This window comes from Castor canadensis, chromosome 13 (assembly GCF_047511655.1).
Source record: "Castor canadensis chromosome 13, mCasCan1.hap1v2, whole genome shotgun sequence".
NCBI lineage: Eukaryota > Metazoa > Chordata > Mammalia > Rodentia > Castoridae > Castor > Castor canadensis.
The window spans coordinates 101,110,873-101,126,909 of NC_133398.1; the positions used below are offsets into that span (position 1 = coordinate 101,110,873).

The 16,037-nt window shown below is 47.6% G+C and overlaps 1 pseudogene; it reads right to left on the reverse strand.

Moving 5' to 3' along the window:
- The window catches only part of LOC109675976 (dihydropyrimidinase-related protein 2-like), a 40,003-nt pseudogene extending 25,290 nt beyond the window's left edge, over window positions 1-14,713 (reverse strand).
- Between the last annotated feature and the right edge of the window lie 1,324 nt (window positions 14,714-16,037).

A 16,037-nucleotide genomic window follows, 5' to 3' on the forward strand; every position in this document is an offset into this window, starting at 1 on the left:
CAGGTTCAAAGTGTCCCATCGCCCTGCCATCTCTCCTGGAATCTTCCAGGTTTGTGGAAAAAGGCTGCTCAGCACTCAAGGCTGGCATCTCTCAAGAATGCCCCATAGTCTCAGTCCAGAGACTTGCCATCCTTAGTGGGTGGACTGCTGTGTCTGCAGCCACAATGCCCAGCCTGGCTGGAGAGCAGGTCCCCTGTGCCTGTGAACTGTGGACAGCTGTCACACAAGAAGAAGCCCCAGGGTAAGACCACATTCTCTTACCAGTGATGTACGATGCTCCCACCAGCAGAGGCCCCTTCCAACCAGATAAGCTGCAGCCCAAAGCCCTCTGTCAGCCTCTGCTAGGAGCAGCCCTGGCCATGAAGCAAGGACACCATTCAGAGTGTGTCCTCCCTGGACTGTGCCTGTCTGTGCACTGAAATGGAGCACCTATAGGGGGCACCAGGCCTTCAAGACTTACCGTGGTCCTTCACCAGAGTCTCCATCTCCTCCTGGATGCCCTTGTGCCACTCAGTGACGTCCACATGCAGAGAGTAGTCACAGCAGGACTTGCTGTCAGCCCACTCTCGCCACTGGTCAAAGGCAGCCTACAGGCTTGTCCCCGGCTTAGGAACAACATGGTCAACTAGGGAAGAAAAGACAATTGTCATTGTCTGCAAGAAACCCATGGGCCAGGGCCGGCTGGTGTTTTCCCACTGAACCCTTCACTGGGCTTCTTGGGTTCCCAATTGTGACTGTGATCTCTATACCCAGAGTCTAAGAATGCACTTAAGCCAGCTAAGTACCCAAGAGGCAGAAAGCAGAAACTTGGCCTTGTACGATGCCCTGGTGAAACCAGGCATCAACTCCCAGATCTGATTTCCCCATTCAAAGTCCCTAAAACCTGAGGCATATTTCACAAACAATGGGTCCTTATGGACAAAGGCAGTGTCAAATGGCCAGCCAGAGGAGCCCAAGCCTTCCTCAGCTGATAGCTGCTAGGACAGGCGACAGCTCCACCAGACAGGCAGGTCCCGGAGTGGCTGGATTGCAGCCATGCATGCTGGCCCTTCCAAAGCACCCAGGCAACCCACTTGTCTCCTGACTGCTCAGGCTTGCACAGCAAGACCATGCTCTGTAATTTAAGGGGATCTTTCATCTTAAGAGTTCAAAGGGTTTTTAAATCATGCTGATATTACACTGTGACCAAGGAAGGCTGCCAGGCAGGACATAGGACCATGGACTCAGGCGACCCCACCCCTTACCTGCAAGGTGCCCCTTCTGTGCTGGCTTAAAATGGGGATAATATCACCTCAGACATACTTTTGTTTCGAGGATTGATTGAGGCAGCATATGTACCAATTTTATATTGCTCCCCAACTTAATCCTCCTTTTGCAGGCCACGTAAAGAGTACAGTCCCCAACAAACTCTGCAAGATCCTGCCCAGCTTGGTCCTGGCCTACCTCCACTGTGTGATGGTGGGCATCTCTGCCTTGCCCTCTGTTCTCCAACTACACAGGACATCTTTCAGTTGCTGCACTATAAGCCTGCTCCTCCCACTACAGGACCTTTGCACATGCTTCTCTCTCTCCTAGGTTACTCGAGCACTTGCCCAGCTATCATGATGACAGGAGCTGTACTATTACCCATCTTCTGCACAGAAAGCACTCTCAAACTGAAATGATTTGTCAAGGGTAAAGTCAAACGTATGCAACAATAAATAGAAAATCCAGGATGCTAGATGCCTAAAGCAATGAGCCATTCTTCCCAAACAGAATATTAAGATTCCCACACTCAGGTAAGCAGTTCTGAGCTAAGAAAACACCAGTCTAGGCAATGCTAATGAGCTGATTTTTGAAATGGATCAAATTTTGCAGATGCTGCTAAGCTGTGACCAACTGAGCTTAGCTTTATGTAAATCAAAATATGCCCGTCCATTTAGGCAGGCATGGTGGTGTCTGCCTGCAGTCCCAGCACCCGAGAAGCTGGGGTTGGAGGATTATAAATTCCAGGCCAGCCTAGGCTACACAGCAAGTTCAATGCCAGCCTGGGCTATATAGAGAGTCTTCATCTTAAAAAAAAAAGGTGTCTAATAAGACTAAATACCCTGATGTGATCATTGCAATGTGTACATTTATTGAATGTTACACTGTACCCTGTAAGTATATAATTACTATGTGCCAATTAAAAATTTTAAATGTATGGCCTCCTAAGCCACATAATCTTCTGACAGATCAACTTTTTTCTTTATTATGTGTATTTATAAGTATATCAGTTTAAAATACAAGTATCAGTCTACATAATTTTGTGTATATGTGTGGTACTGGGGTTTGAATTCAGGGCCTACACTTCGAGCCACTCCACCAGTCCTTTCTTGTGATGGTTTTTTCCAAAATAGGGTCTCATGAACTGTTTGCCCCAACTGGCTTCGAACCTTGATCCTCCTGCTCTCTGCCTCCTGAGTAGCTAGGATTACAGGAGTGAGCCACCCACACCCAGCTTCAGCCTAACTAATTAAACAGGGATGCGGGTATCTGGTATCTGCGGCATGACAATGAGGATGTTACCTAGTGACAGCGAAAGTGGTCCCCACATCAAACGCAAGCCTGTCCCATTGGTAAAATCCAAACATAGAAACTGACAAAAGTGTTTGGATTTTTCTTCTTAAATTGTGCTCCCTCTTCCTTCCCTCCAAACCACACAAACACCACTTTGCAGCAGTTAGTTTGGATGTCTCTGCAGTCACCCTCTGCCCTATCCTTGCCCTGCTCCAACCCACCACCTGGGCAGCCAGGGATCTCCTGAAACCTCGATCAGAGGCTGCAGTCCCCAGCAAATCCACCACTGGGGCGGCAGGCCCACTGTCTGCAGCTGGTTGTGGCCCTTGATGACCTCTCTAGCACATTGTCCCTGCCTGCTCACCACTCACAGCCATCCTGATGATTTCTTACCCTTGTGACTGTCCAGCTCCTGCCCACTCCCAGGTCTGCACCCAAGGTAACTCTTCTGGAAGTCCCTTCCCCTTGCTCTGTACCAGGCAGCTCCCCTCATCCCAGGCTTGTGTCACTACTGGCAACAGTTTCCATGTGAGTGTCACTAATTTACTGTCTCACCCTTCCCTCTAGGGGAATGCAAACCCCTCAGAGCAGGGGCTGAGTGTCCAGATACAGGAAGAGCTCGAGAATGCTCTTCAGTGAGTCACTGTCCTCTCTTGGCTCTCACACTCCACTGTGCAAGGTCAGGTGAGGAGCCACAGGTACTGCTGTCCCCTGGTTTCTGAGCATTGGTTCCAGGACATTACCCATGATCCTCAAATCCTCCGATGCCCAAATACCTTATATAAAATAGTGTGGTGTTTGCGAAGGAGCCTTCGCATATCCTTCTTTTTCTCAGTCCCCTTAGGGACATGTGCAAGCTCCTAGGAGTGACTAAGTCCCATGGCTTCCCTGGGCCTCTGCATCCTTCATTTCTAACTTGAGCATCAGCCTCAATCTTCAGGGTCAATGGAAGGATTGAAATGGTGGGCACGGGGCTCGCACAGCCCAGACACCAGAACAGTTCTGATTATCTGCTCCCTGCAAATTACCTCACTTTCTTCTCACCCCCTCTTGTGAAAAGGACAGGACCTGCCTATGACTCTTGGCAGGTCTGCGGAGGGCCCCAGATAGCAACTACAAGGTGACTTTTTTTCAGAGCCCATTAGAGGACAAGAAAACTCAACCCAAGCACCTCAGAGTTTAGTGAGTAACACATCTGGGTTTTCCTGGAACAGTCTGATTTGCAATATGTCCCAGTACCCATTTGGACAAGAATTTAAAGTGCTCATCCCACAAACTGGGATGAAACCCCATCTCGTGTAAAATGGCTCCACACCACCAATACTGTGCTGAGCTGTGACTTTCTGTCAGGTTTCCATTTAAAATTCTGAAGCAAAAGTTGCATTTCTTCCAAAATATTAAGTTCCCTTCACTGGGCTCCCAATGGCTCTGAAATATCTTGCCAGCCCTCAGGGACGCTCTACTTGCTTAAACAAGGGGTCTGTTCTGCCTGCTTCTCTTTCCCCTATGATTTGTGTCACCAATGAGCTGAGACACAGAATAAATAAATAACAATAAAGACTCCCCCTTAAAGGAAAGCAGGAGATGGGTCTACCACAGCAAAGGAGCTGTTTGCCTCTTCCTGAACCAATGGGGCAAGGACCAGCACTTTGATCTCTGAGAGTTCCATGTGGTCTCTTGGCTTGATGTCATGAAACAGGAAGGCGTGGTGTGTGGTGCCTGTGCAGAGCGGGGCAGGCATTACATTCCAGCTGGCCTCTCCCAGACCACTTCCTTGTGCCTCAGGTCCTCTATGACTAAATGCTTCCCTAACCCAAACACCCACTAGGAAAGAACTTATCACCCAGGCTGACACAGGAAAGGCCCAGGGCCCTGCACAGGATACTCCAAGAGCTTCAGGGCAGTGGGGAAGGGGACACATGTGCTGGCTCAGGGAAGAATGGACACCATACTGCAGACCACATGCTGGGTCCACTGGGAAAAACAGAGGGGCTTGCTAGGTCATGAAGGTAATACCCCCCAAAACGGGATTAGTGTTCTTATAAAAGAAGCCCAATAAAGACTCCTCATAACTTCCACCCTGTAAAGACACAGTGAGAAGATGGGTGTTGATGAACCAGAGGGCTGCCCCTCACCAGACACCAAATCCACTAGTGTCTTGATCCTGGACAGATAGCTGAATGTATAGATAGATAGATAGATAGATAGATAGATAGATAGATAGATGGATACACATGTACTAAAAGTGTTATAATACTCATTTTTAAATAGATGGTACCAAAAAACCTCACTTACTTTGTACCCTAAGAAACAGCAGTCTATTGTCTCAGTTTTATAGGTGTGGACATTGTCATCTAGAAATACATTAGGATGATCACTCTCAAACAGAAAGTATTAGGAAGAGAAATTAAATTTAGATCTGGTTCTTGGAGCTCTGTCCTGTCCTGTTGTTGGAATTTCATCCTTTTAAGTGTGATCCATTGAATTTCATCCAGCTGTGAGAGAGGGGCTGGTACATAGCTGAATGACCCTAAGAGTTCATGATTGTATGTTATTACCAGGGTCTTTTGATTTCTTCCTCACAGGCTCCCCACAAGGAAGGGTTCCAGCCCGGACCTATCATTAGAGGGAGATTAGGTCATAAACACTACTGATTTAATCTAAAGACAGAGGAGTTTCTCAGGGAAGCAGCACAGGTGGTCCACAGGGTGGGCACCTCAGTTCACAGTCCAGCTTCACTCTGCTTTGGCACCCTTCCCATTCCACCACCTGACCCTATTCCTACTCAGTGCCTCTTGTCCCTCTTACTCCAAGTTCTACCCAGTACCCCATCAAGGAATTAGTCCAATAAAACCTCCTGTGACACCAAGGACAGCAACTAAAAGAGGAATATCTTCCCCACTCTGCTTCACAAGCATCTGAAGGGCACCTGATTATGGAATCTGCTCCTCCCAGGCCACGCCAGGTGAGTCCCCTTCCTTCCCAAAGAGGACAGGAAAACAGGAAACAGAGTACAGAGCCACCTCTAGCTTTGAGAAACCTCACTAAGTTTCCTCAGAAGTCCAATGTTGGAAGAAGCCTTTAGCCCTGGCTATCACCTGGAAGCTTTCAGAACTATCAATACCAGGCCCACCAAGAATGAGGTCAGAAGCTTTGGTGTCTGTATTTTGTTAATACTCCCCAGGGGAATCTAATGTGCAGTCATGGTTTTTAATGACTGCCCATGCTCATTGCAAAACTCCCTGCTCTGGAGAGTAGCCTCAGTCACCACGACCCAACTCCCAGCTACATCCACTATCATTAGGGGAACATTTAGTCACACTCAAAGAAAGCTGCCTCCCAAATGGGTTAACCAGAAAGAACTCTAATTTCTACTTGCTGTAATTCCCCTTCATCACTAACCATGGCAGTGGAGGCAGAAAGTCAAAGGCAAGGCCCTCCAAACCCAAAGAAATAAGATCATTTCTTGAGAAGAAATGGAGAGGTGTTCACAAAAAGTAATAGGAGGGAGGAGAAAGAGATTCCATAACGGAGAGACTTAGAGCCAGAGCCATGGAAGTAAAGAGGAAATCTTTTGGCCAACCAATTCCAAAGTAGTCAGTTTCCCCTTTAAACACTGGGTACTGGAGTCTTTACTCCCAGTTCCATTTCTCCCTACTTTTATCCTGTTAACTAAAATAAATCCTTATGAAAACTTCCACACCATGTGACACCTTGAAATTCTTTTCATGGTTGTGGATCTTGAGTGCCTTTGATTTTGCATGGAAACTGGGGATCTGAGGGATCCTCCTCCCCTAGTGACAGAAGATTGACAAGCCTGAACCAGGAGTGGAATCTCACAATAGATAACAGGGCCCAATTTTCTGTCTTAATTTGACTTCCCTGGATCTCTTTCTAAATGGAGCTGCATGGTTAACTGGTGTTGCTGAAACTCCAGATATCAAAATATTCTCTCCTCTTTTGACTTGACGTCTTCTGGTCCTGATTGTGGCAGCCACCCAACTAAATATTCTGCCAAGTGAATTTCCCATGTCACCTCCTAAATAAGATAGAAAAAAAGACTTTTGACTCCCTTGCTAGGTAGGGCCAGCATCCAATTTCAGCTGAGAAGCAACTATGAGAAAAACAAACCATCAACCAAAGTCACTTAGAGGGGGATAGAAATTACATTATTTTTTAATAATATTAAAAGCGCCAGACTCAGAAGTTAGATCCAGGACATGGACTGGAAACCAGAGCATCAAGCTCTCATCCTACCTCCTTTTAGATGTTAAGTCACATGAACTGGGAGACTGAGAGGGGCTAGGCACCTGCCTTTCCCTTGGACATGCTAAGAAGCTTCAGGGCTCCTTATAGGGCCAGAAACAGAAAGATTGAAAGCTGTGTCTGGCATAGAAAAGTCCTAAAATTAACCTGTTGTCCCTGTGTTGTGGGTAGGGCTGGGTCACATCTCTATGATTTAAAATAATAAACAGCACCCATCTTGGCCAGCCAGATCCAATAGGTAACGATTAGAGGTTGCTAGATGACATGACCCAGCTCAAAAGCTATAAAGAATAGAGGTAAAAACCACCATTTTGAGTCTACTCCTATTTCCTGCATGGGGAGCAGGAAATGTTTCTCTCCTTTCCCCTACTTCTCCCTACTTTTATCCTGTTATTTTAAAAATAAATCCCTGCTAAAACTTTCACCTTGTACGAAACAAAAACTGGCTACCATTAATTTTTCAAAGAAGGCCAGAATGGTCACCTATGATGTGCCCTCCCATGAAAGAGCCAAGCAGCCCTCACCTAGGCAGGCAAAAGGAAACAGGTGCTCTGTCCCAAACAGCTGGGGGATAGTGAACAAAACCACAGGCAACCCAGAGTGATGGGGAGTTTTTGGAAGTGACTAAGTGGTCTGCCCCATCTTGGATGACTGTCTCCCCTGACTCAACACACAAGCTGGCCAGGACCACCTTTGCCAGGCAATGAGAGAACAGGATGGTTTCCATACTACACTTCCCTAAACCCCAGGACTCTTCAGAGTCAAGGGGGCTTCTGAAAAGGAGAACATAGAGAGAAAAGGGGTGAGGATCTGTGTCTCCCACAGCCCTCCTGCTCCCCACCATTCCAACCAGAGCAGCTCGGCTTTCTTTGGTCTCATGTGTCAGATAGAAAGCACCCATGACAGTTTCCACATGAACGAGGCTTCCTGGACCATGGTAAGGCAGACAGCACTCTGTCTGTCAGATGTCTGTCCCCAGTTACTTGGCACGGATGTAGGGCAGGGGGAGCCTTGGACATGTGTGCCATGGAAGCTCCTATCTAGCAATGCTAGACAGTGGGATGCTGCCCACTAAGCCAGCCACTCACATAAAAGGCTAGGAAGGCTATGCTGCAGCCCACCAGTTCCACCACTCCTGGCTCTAGTTTCTCTGGCCAACAGGATTAATGGTAATTCCCCATAATCCCTTCTGAACGAACCTTTTAGGAAAAAGAAGAGAACTAAGTGACTCCAAGCTCTGTGTGCAACACCCACAAGCAGAGTCAGAATTGGGTTCCAGGAGGACACACACATCTCAGGAGATGAAGGCCACCCCTTTGTGAGCTGACCTGATCTCCATGCCTTGTTACTGCCTGCTGTCAGGCAAGGTCCAGGCTAGACACCCTGATGGGTTAAGATGTCTGCCACAATAGCCATGAAACAGATCTAGAGACCCACACAGGAATGCTCTTCCTTCAGAAAGGTCTCGCAGACTGACCTCCACCAGCCTATCCTGCTAGCTAGTCAAGCCCAACACTACAACTTCCTTTACAGCACTGTGTGCAGTGTGTGCTGAGCCTACTGCAAGGGCTGCACCATTTTAATCTTGCTCCCACTTTGCTCAGCACCAGGGATTAGGTGATCAACCCAAACCATGCCAGAAAGTACACAATATCTTCCAGCCCAGTCATTCAGCCCTGAGATCTGTACAGTGACACTTGAGCAGGCCCATAGCATCTGTCTGTAGAAGGCACTCATGTTCTTAGGCAAAACGTGTGATCTCATCTGTAGAGGGCTTAGGGAGAGTGGAGAGAAAGCCCACACTGACGGCCCATCAGATAACGGCCCATCAGATAACATGGCTTTCTAATCGCCAGACCACAGACAGATATTGTGGTGACAACTTTGGTCCTGGACTTTGAAACTTCAGTCTGATGTGGTCAGGTGTTTTGGTAAACACTTTCTAACCCTAGTCAAATGAGTGCTGTACAGGGAGTAATCAAAGTATCAATTACAGACACGTTCATATTATAGTGTGTGTGCGCCTTCACACGTGTGTGTCTGTCATAAGCAGAGAGCAAACACAAACGCCACATGGATAAAAAGATGATAAGCAGTGGCTGTACCACAGTGCCCTCTGGAGCCACGTCCCCTCAGGAGCCTCCTCCTTTCTCCCAGGCCTCCTGCCACCAAAGGCAAGGCTCTCAGAAGAGCTGGGGCAAGCCCAAGGGTTTCTGGGAAAGCCTAGTGAATCTGCCAGAGTGTCCAAGGCCACGTGACTTCTACAGTAGTCACTGCCCTCAGAGAGTAAGTCCTGTCACTAAAAGGACCAGCATGAGGGCTGCCAGCTCCAGCACTTCTGTAAGGGCAGCCCAGACAGAGGTGCCACCCTAGCTACAACCACAGGATGCCTGTGTTCTGGGCTCCCTCCCTTCTCTCTTCCCCTGGATGCTGGCAGTGAAAGACTAGGGGAACTGGACCACTGCTTAGGGACCAGGAAACACAGTTAAGGGACACATTGGCCCTCCTCTCTGACCCCCAGGCTCAGTCCTCTAGTGTCACTCAAAAACCAGGTCTCATTGGGGTTTTCATTCATTCATTCATTCACTCATTCAACCAGGGAATTAATGCAGTGCCCCTAGCAGTGGACAACTGTTTGGTGAGTGGGAAATATGAAAACGAACCACAGGTGAGGCTGAGTGCCACCGCCATGAGATAAAAGTCAAGAAGAAGCAATAGATGGCAGGAAGGGTGACTGAGAAGAGCTCCCAAAAGAGGTCACCTCTGCTGAACCCCGCATGTGGTGAGGAAGAAGGGACGGGCATCCCTGGCTGAGGGCACAGATTTGGGCCACATTCTGGCAGTTTCTGACCCTTGGGCTGTGTTCTTCTCCAGCCTGAGAGAGGAAGGAGATGAAGGAGAGAAGTCATGGGAGAAAGAGCCAGTTGCAGAGGCTATGAGAGTCTTGGAAGGGCTGGAGCAAAGAATGAGAGCCAGGTTACACAGAGGCAGGTTCTAAGGATGCAATACGAACAAGTGCAGACCCAGAGTCATCATGACCATGTGGCAGTGCCCTCTGGGATTGGGCATTGGAAACACAGCAGGAAAACCCTTGGGTGTGCTGTGCCCAGGCTCATGCCTCTACAGAAAGCCTACTTCAGGTGGGCAGAAATGACATCCATAGCAGTGACTCCTGATCCTCAGACATTCCCAGTTCAGCTCAGACTTAATAGCTACACAGTCAGCCCTCCATATCCATGGGTTCCTCATCCAAGGATTCAACTAACCATGGGTCAAAAATATTTGAGTAGGGGGAACCAGCCACGGTGAGGTGCTCCTATAATTCCAGCTATTCAAGAGGCAGAGAATGGGAAGGTCATCATTTGAAGCCAATCTGGGAAGAAAAGTTAGCAAGACCCTAATCTCAAGCAACAAGCCCAAAGTGGTAGTGTCTGCCTGTAATCCAAGCTACGTTGGAGGCATAGGTAGGAGGATCACAGTCAGAGGCTGACCCCAGGAAAAAGGGCAAGACCTTATTCAGAAAAATAACTAAAAGGGGTATGGCTCAAGTAATAGAGTGCCTGCCTAGCAAGCGGGAGGCCCTGAGTTCAATCCCTAGTACCACCAAAAGATATATATATATTTTTTAATTGCATCTGTACTGAATATGTATAGACATTTTTCCTTGTCACAATTCCCTAAACAATAGCATACAACTATTTACCTATCATTTCCATTATATTAGGTATTGTGAACAACCTAGAGATATTACCTGGGAATGTATGTAGAGGTTCTAAACAAACATCAGCTTCTCACCCAAGAGCCTGACCGTCTGCAGACTTGCCATTCTTGGGGGCCCTGGAACCAATCCCCTGCAGACACCCAGAGACTCATTCTTTTTCACCCTCTGCACCTGATCACTCAAAATTGTTCTGGATTTAAGTGAGCTAAGCATCATCTCGTTTAAAGATCACTACATCTTAAAAGAATTGTAAGACCTGGGCTTTGACTCTAGGAAGGAGAAAAGAAGAAAAGAACAGAGCATTTTCAAAAGTCCTGCACTTTGCAAGGGACAACCTACCCTTGCAAATAGCTCCCCCACGCTTTGGACAATCAATGGCTCAAAATACAGATTCCAGGTCCTATCAGGAGGTCCACACCTTCAATGGGTTGGGTGGGGCCCAGGAGGCAGAATGTTTTAACATGCAACCCTGCTCCCCAGGTGACATCCAGATATGTAGTGCCCTAACCACAACTGGGGAACCTCTGTCTTCAGTGTATGTTCAGCTGAGGACCTCTGGCAGCTGAACCTTCTGGTCCTGGGAGAGCAGACTTTTAATAGAAGTGGGAGCTCCTGGGCTCCAATGTGAGGTGGCACAACAATGACTACTGTGTCTCAGTGCTTACTAGGACCAGTAAGCTCTGGTCAGATGGGCTGATGCAGACACAGCCCATCGTTGTGACAGATGAGGTCAAGGTGGCACATCTGGGGCGAGGGCTGCAGGTGTGTTCCAAGTCTGGCACCTGCACTAACACACAGAGCAAGAATACCAGGTCGTGCCATTACTTCTGCCTCAGTGCTCCCCTCTGTAGAACAGAAAGAACCCTTCCCACCTACTTCCTGGAAGCTTTGGGCACCTAGCAATTCAATGACTCTAAAGCCCCAGGGAATCCACAGTGTTTTCCCCCAAGCACCATCCTGGCCACCTCTGTGACCCCTTGGTCAGTCTAGGTGCTGTGTGCAGGCTATGCCTGGAGGCTCTGTCCACTCATCCCTGGATGGAAAGAGCAAAGGGCAACCCCCTGCCATGTGCTGGGCCCCTTCACAAAGATCCCATTGTGCCATCCTCAATAGCAGGCTCTGTGTGGTGGCAATAATATTATTTTCTGTGCTGACATGCCACCTTCTTTAAACTGAGAACACTCAGCTGCATTTTCTTCAGCAAGCAGAGCCATGTCAGGCAGAAATGGAGCCTCCAGGGCCTGTGGCTTGGGAAACCCACAGCCAGCAAGGGGACAGGTAGAGTGTCCCCTTGCCAGTGCAGGTGACATGGCTCACAGAGGGTGAAAAGGACAAGAAAGGTGCAGGCAGTCTTGGTACTAATTTTAACTGATTGCTTGTTTCAGCGACAGGCATGGGCACAAGTTTGCACTTGAATTTGTTCAAAATGCTGAAAGAGTTTCTGGTCTCAATATGCAATAAAAGAGCTACAGTCTCACTGAAGAAGCAGGTCGCTGGTACCAAGGAAGCTGCAATAAGCTACTTCTCATCTCAAGGTTTCCTCTGCAAAGCAAGTCCCAGTCACACTCACTTGCAGCAAGGCAGAATGGATGACCAGAAAGAGGAAAAGGAAAAAAATTTCCAAGTTTAGCATCTCCAAGGGAAAGGTAGGCTGGTAGGAAAAAAAGGGGGGGGGAGGAGGCAGTACTGGGATTTGAACTCAGGGCTTCATGCTTGCCAGGCAGGGGCTTTACTGCTTGAGCTATCAAAGCAAAATTGTTTGGGGTGTGACCACTCCCCAGCACACCCTGCCACCATTGCTTACCTCCATTCTTTGAGGTTTGCTCCTTAAACCCCCTACTCTTTAGCCAAACTGATCGCATCACCGAGCCACATTAACATCACCGACTGCATTCCACACAAGGAGAAAGAACACGCCGTCTAATCTCACTCTGCTTTCCTGACCATCTGCCCACAGGGCCCTCCGCTGACGGCTTCCTGGCCCAGGGTAGGACTAGCTGAGTCACCCTTCATCCCTGCACTGGGAACCTGCCGCGGTGACTAGAAGGAAGTCCACAGCCTCTGAGGGAGAAAGCCAAGGGGAAGCTGGGGCAGCAAGAAGGGGTGTGGCTCCACGGCAGGGGAGGGACAGGAAGGAGGAAGAAGTGGAAAGAGGGGCTAAGTGGAAGCCAGGGTCAAGTGCAAGGAGGGAGGAGGCAGGACTGAGGAAGGGTGAAAATGAGTGAGGGGCCTCCCGAGTAAATCTGAGAGGAAACAGACCTTTCTGCATCTGCAGAGCAATGGTCATGTGATTAGAGGCAAAAGCTCCCTCTGAGCAGAGTGCCTTGCCAAGGGGGAAGCTGGACAGGCCTTCCTATCTACTAATGCAAGTCTTTCATTGTACAAATAGCCATTAAGTCCCAGGGAAGTAAGGTGACCTACCCAAGGTCATATAGCAAGTTGGTGCTGGAAGGGGACCAACTCCAGACTCCAGACTCCCCATTGAAAGGTTTCTGCTAGGCAATTGCTCCAATGACAGAGGTCACAGGCCACTCACGGGGGAGATATTATTTAGGGCATACTGACCCTCTGTGTCTAATGCAAGGACCCCTAGGGTGTCCACTGGAACTCAGAGTAGAGACAGAATTGTGAGTCTTGAGGAACCAAAAGGCAGGTTCCCCCAAGAATGGCTCCCATTAGGCTGAAGGGCAATGCCTGGAACAAGACAGAATTAGTGACTCTCACACCTGTGGGCACTGTCCTGGCAGTGACAAGGAAGCTGAAACAAAAGACTGCTATCACCAAGGCTTCCATACTGAGGACCAGGACGAAGGGAACACCAGGGATGGGTGTGTGGTTTAAAATGCAGGGGAAAGCAGAGCAACATTCCCGTGGCTTGGTCAGACCGGCCACCGGTAGAACGACCACCCTGGAAAGCCACCCAGTGAAGCCACCCCGGGAAGCAGGCCTCTTAAAGCAGAAACAGGAATGTTCTCCCCACTTTGACCCCTCTCCTGAGCCAAACTGCTAGGTCTTCATACATGACAGAAGGTATAGACTAAAATATGTATCTGATGGAACACTATGCAGCTTGCCCTTCTTCTCCAAGACAAAATGACAACTGTCAAAGACACGCTGGAATCTGACCACTCACCAATAAACCCTGAATGTGCGTGCTGTATCCAGTGAATACCCTTTAGATGTGGCTGAACAAAGAACACAAAGCAGGCTGGGGCTGAAGTGGTAGAGCACCTGCCTAGCAAGTACAGCATCACCAGGAAAAGGGGAGGGGGTGGTTTACAAAGCCTTTGGAGTAAAACATGATGGATGAAGGACACTAGCTGTGAGTACCAGCAATTTTCCTATCTAACAGACAGCTAATATCTGTGGATCCTCCAGCAAGACTAATAATTAATTTTATGTCCAACCCAGGGAGAGTATCCCCCATCATCTGACTTTCCTATCAGTGGAATAGAGGTTCCTGGCTCAATACTTCATATACGGTACCCCATCCTCATTTCAAGAAGCACCCTTAGGAATTTTTTTAAAGTCAAAATCAAATATTTACGAGCAAAGGCTCTAAAATGATAGCTTTGAAGAAGACCCCAAGTGCTGTGTTTTCACCAACAAATAACATTTTGAGGTCAAGGTAGATGAAATTCTTCAACTAGAGAATGAAAGAAGCCATGCCTCTCATTCCACCAAAATTCCTTAAAATTGTACTTTCAAGTTCAATTGGAGAATTCCAAGTTCAACAGCAAATAAGGACAAGGAAATAAGACAAATAGTTAACCTGCCCAGGCCCTTTGTTTGCCAGGTTAAACCTATTAAATTACCCGGCTCCTTTGCACACTGTCATGGTTCCCTGGCACTGCAGGAATGGTGTTTAAGCCTCTTACTGATCATGGTGGTTCCTCCAGCCAGAGCCGCCTTGGATCCCTCAAAGAAATCATCAGCAGACATCATCCCCTGGTCAGGCATCTGGAAATGAGTGTGCACATCAATCCCTCCAGGGATCACCATTCTGGAATGGGCTTAGATGGTCTTCACCCCTCCTGGCACAATCAGGTTTTCTCCTATTTGCCTAAATAAACAGGGTTGGTGAAAAAAGCACTCAGTGAAACATGGAATCAAACAAGATCTGACACCGATTGCCACTATGCCCTCCACTGTGCACCAGGCACTTTTGGGACAATTGTTATAATTCATCATAGGTGCTTCAAACTTCTTCCTGTCCTCACCCTCAAGTAAGAGGGGATGCCAAGTAAACTAGAAAAGAAAGTTTACATGCGGCATCGGATACCCCAGACACCCCTAAGATCAAATGATAACAAGGCCCCAAAACATCTATATAAAATGTCACTCAGCCATCACATAATTAACACACACCACTGCGTTCATTTTCCAATAGCAATTTGCTCCAGACCTGGCTGCCCTTTCCAAACATTATTTTCACCATCTTTTCTTCAATAGAGGAAAAACAGGTGTGGAAAGGTGGAGGTGGAACAAACCAAGACAAAAAAAAACCCTGAACACTAGAACTGTAATGATTTTACAAAAGAGGAAGCAGGTGCTTAGCAATTCAGAAAATAAAGGCAGAAAAACAAACATTGATCATACTGAAGGACAGGATTCACTTCCAATTTTAAAAAAATATTTTTCATGCATCTTTCTACCAATTGTTTTAAAAAATCAAGAAGGAGATGATAAAGTTCTAAAGCAAATGAGCAATGACTAAGAACAGCACTGGCCTGAGCCCTTCTAGGCTATTGTCCTCTGCCAGACCAGATTGTGCCATCTTGTAACTGGGGAAGGAAAGGGAAGGAGAAAGTCTCAGCATGTGAAAACAGGAGCTGAGACCGCCCCAAGCACACACATGGAGAAAACATTAAATGGAGAAATGCTAAAACCTATTTTTGGTTCATAAATCAGGGTGTGAGCTTCCAGGCAACAGTCACAACCACTCCAGTTTTCCACTCCTCTAGACTGAGCTGCTGCTAGCACTTGACAAATGCTACTTATTTAAAAGAAGTCATTCCCAGCAGCATTTGTCTTTAAGCAGATGTGTTGTTTCTCCAGAGCCTGTGAGCTGTCATAATACAAAGGACATGAGGATTCCGGCATGCGCTCCGTGCATTTAACCATCCAGAATCCCCAAATACCCAAACTCAGAAGGACTGCTGCTCCTCCTTCGTAACCTGATACACAATAAACACAAGGGCAGCCTTACTTGTGCTAGTTGCCACTTCAAGAATGAAACCTAAAATTCCCCCCAGATTGGCAATCATTTGTCTGTGTTACTTGGTAATTAACTTGGTGTCCTTCTGTGCCCCCTACAACTTGGATTCCTGATTAAGAAAGCAGATGTGTGTCTTCATAGGAGACGCTCTATAACACATCTGTGTCCTTTGATTGGGCAATTCATCCCAAACAACCACATTCTAAGAAATCTTTTAATATATTCAGCATATCATAAACCAAGTATTTCAGCTGCCAACAAGAAGACATTGTGTCACCTCTGTTAAAAATAGTA